The sequence below is a fragment of the Vigna unguiculata genome, chromosome 11 (assembly GCF_037176805.1).
Source record: "Vigna unguiculata cultivar grain cowpea cultivar isolate G323 ecotype 2 chromosome 11, ASM3717680v1, whole genome shotgun sequence".
NCBI lineage: Eukaryota > Viridiplantae > Streptophyta > Magnoliopsida > Fabales > Fabaceae > Vigna > Vigna unguiculata.
Genome location: NC_140802.1, coordinates 9,423,932 through 9,427,610, shown reverse-complemented (window position 1 = coordinate 9,427,610; position 3,679 = coordinate 9,423,932). Strand labels below are relative to the sequence as shown.

The 3,679-nt window shown below is 35.2% G+C and overlaps 1 pseudogene; it reads right to left on the bottom strand.

Moving 5' to 3' along the window:
- Positions 1 to 360: 360 nt before the first annotated feature.
- LOC146880968 (uncharacterized) lies at positions 361 to 2,714 on the bottom strand (annotated as a pseudogene).
- Between the last annotated feature and the right edge of the window lie 965 nt (positions 2,715 to 3,679).

Genomic DNA, 3,679 nt, shown 5'->3' with positions numbered 1-3,679 from the left:
AATTAGAATTAGAATTGATTTTGGAATGCAAAAACTGAAATTCAATTACACAAACCAAAACATCCTTGCTAGTTGCTAGTAGTATATGTGACAATTACCTTACTAGATTGTTGTTAGACAGAAACTGAAATTCAATTACACAAAAACTGAAATTCAAAGAGTGTTATGTGACAATTACCTTGCTAGTTGTATATTTCCATCCTCATCTGGATATAGTAATTCTAAGTTTTGTTGCTTAAATGGTTTAGATTCATGAAAATTGTCAACATCTTCTTCACCCATGTTGTACAAGTCTCTAGGCTTTAAATGTACAGGTATGCACAAATTTTTATCCAACTCATCTTCTACATAATACACCATTTAAGCTTCTGATGCGTGAATGTATGGCTCATCATCATCATTATCACCAGTGTCGATCAAACGTGAAAAACTTACTAATGTAAATCTAAAGTCATCAGTCATAATCCCTCTAGAAGAAGTTGTATTAGCCCACATACATTTGAATAAAACAATTGAGAAATGTCCATGGTAATTTATCTCAATTATGTCTACCAATCGACCGTAATATGGCACAGTTCCAAACCGCATTTGATTATCAATGCTACTTGCATAACTCCTTGTCCCAAATGTACAAAACACTCCACTATTTTGTGTTTTAACCCAATGGTTATGCTCCAATATACGAAATTTGAACCCATTCACATTGTAGGCACTGTATCGCTTTGCACAATCAATCAGACCCAGAGCTAAGAATTTTAAATAAATTGAATGGATACCAATTGATTCATTCCTTATCTAAAACAAAATAAAACAAAATACTTAATATTCAGAAACATGCTTAATATTTTAATAAAATATATAAGTTAAAGATTATTGGAGAAAATATACATACACGACGTGAAAACCATTCTACAAATTCCCTATGAACCCTTTTGTCTATCATAGAGGATGATCGTGTGCGGCTTCTTAGTTGTCTTCGTAAAGTGTCTCTAAATTCCCGATGTCAAAGATATAAAATATATAATGTAATGTTGAAGGAAAAACTAATTATACAAAAATGCATAAATACTTACTGTAGAAACGGGTCAACTATGGTGCAGTTAGTTAGCACATGACGATGTGCTTGCAACTTTTCCTTTGCTGATAGAGTGAAATAAGCAAAAGAACTGGCTGGTTTTCCAACTTGTGGGAATAATGTACTTACATTAGATGGAACAATATGAGGTTCATCATTAACACGACGCAGTCAATTAAATACAGTCTCAATTCCATCTACATGTCTAGAACAAAAAGTTAAAGCCTCTTCAGCCATGTATCCTTCAACTATTGACCCTTCTGCTTGTGCCTTATTACGAACATAGGACTTTAACTTTCCTAGATACCTCTCAATGGGATACATCCACCGATATTGGACGGGTCCTCCAAGCTTGGCATCTTCTACCAAATGCACAATTAAATGAATCATGACTGTAAAGAAAGAAAGAGGAAATAACATCTCCATGTGGCACAATGTGAGGACAACTCTACTTTGTAGTTGGTCAAGTTCATCCATTCTTAAAACTTTATTGCACAATTGTCTAAAAAACATACACATATCAATCAAGATAGAGCATACTTCTTTAGGAAGTGTATTTCTCATTGCCAAAGGTAAAAGTTGCTCCATCAAAACATGTGAGTCATGACTTTTTAATCCACCAAGCTTATGTTGTTTGACATCAATGCATCTACTAATGTTACAAGAGTAACCATCTGGAACAGTCATGTTCTTCAAAGTTTTGAGAAAGATATCTTTATTTGCATTTATCAATGTATATATAGCAGGGTGATATCTACCATTCTCATCAGGCCAAAGATCAGGTCTAATACCCCAAAGTTGTAAATCCTTTCGTGTTTTTAGATTGTCTTTACATTTGTTTGAACTATCATTCAACAAGGTAAACACCACATTATCACATACATTTTTCTCAATATGCATAGCATCCAAATTGTAATGTAATAAGTTGTCTACCTAATAAGGAAGTTCAAAACATATACTCTTTTTTTGCCATTGTTGAGTGTCTAACTTGGCATGATTAACTCCCCGTTGTCTTTTGGCTCGTTCTTCAAGTACTGGTTCTTTCCCAAATTCAACATTGACATTTTCAACTTGTTGTAAGACATCATATCCTAACACTACCATAGGTGGATTTCTATTTTCTATAGTTCCATCAAATCTCATGCGAGCCAGTCTAAATCTATGCCTTCCATCTAACCAACGACGATGACTCCTGACACAAAATTTACCAGCTTTAAGAAGCTTCTTGGGAGTTGTGTCAAAATTACATCTAGGACATGCCAACCCAGTATGCGTGTTCCATCCAGATAGAGTTCCAAGACCTGGAAAATCACTAATAGTCCACAATACGGCTGCATGCATATCAAACACTTCATTACCATATGAGTCAAAATTTTTGATGCCCGTGCTCCATAACTCTTTCAACTCTTCTATTAGTGGTTGTAAATATACATCAATATCATTTCCTGGAGCTCGCTTTCCTGGAATAATCATAGAGAGAATAAAGGAACTTTGTTTCATACACATCCAAGGAGGAAGGTTGTACGGTATGAGTACAACTGGCCAAATACTATAACTGGTGCTTAGATTGCCATATGGATTAAACCCATCAGTAGCCAAACCAAGTCTCACATTTCGAGGGTCTGAGGCAAATTGAGGATGTTTAAGGTCAAATGTCTTCCAAGCCTTAGAATCTCTTGGATGCCTTAAGATGTCTTCATTTGTACTTTTTAATGCATGTCATCGCATATGCTAAGCTATTTTAGAAGACATAAACATCCTTTGTAAGCGTGGCTTCAGAGGAAAATACCTTAAAACCTTTGCAGGAATCTTTTTTCTCTTATTACTTGTACCACTGTCACTTGCACCTTTCTTTTTTGCCTTCCATCTAGATGTTTTACATTTCTTACAAAAGTCCCTATTTGCGTCTTCTCCAAAGTACAACATGCAATCATTTGGACAAGCATCAATTTTTGTGTAATGAAGACCAAGCATGTCCAAAAGCATCGGCTAACAACTCTAGTATCATGGACATTCCCTTGTTAGTTATTTTGCACATACATTTGATGTGATACAACTTGATCAAGAAAGAAAGTTTAGAATATTTATCACACCCTTCATATAAACTCTCTTGACCTTCTTGCATCAACTGAAAAAAGTCTCCAAGATCATTCATATTATGGCTTGACTCTGCACCTGTTTCCTTATCATCCACCATGCCATCATTGTATTGATGATACCCAAATGCATCATTAATCATGTCACACATTGGATTATTAGCGGGAATTACTTCATCATTTTCTTGTGCCATTATATGTATTTCATCGGGCACATTTGCTCCTCTTCTCTCCCCATGTAGAAGCCACACTGTGTATCCTTTTGGAAAAGGTTTGATAATCAAGTGTTCATACACTATTTGACGACACTGCAACTTGTTAAAGTTACATTTCGGACATGGACATACTATTTCCCCCCTCACACTGCTATTAGCAAATGAAAAGTCCAAAAATGTGTTTAATCCTTCCATATATTGAGGTGTATTTCTAGGCATCTCTATCCAAGATTTGTCCATTTAGAATAGGGTCTGTTCAAGTCAAGAAATTGATACGTCATTTCAAGACAACA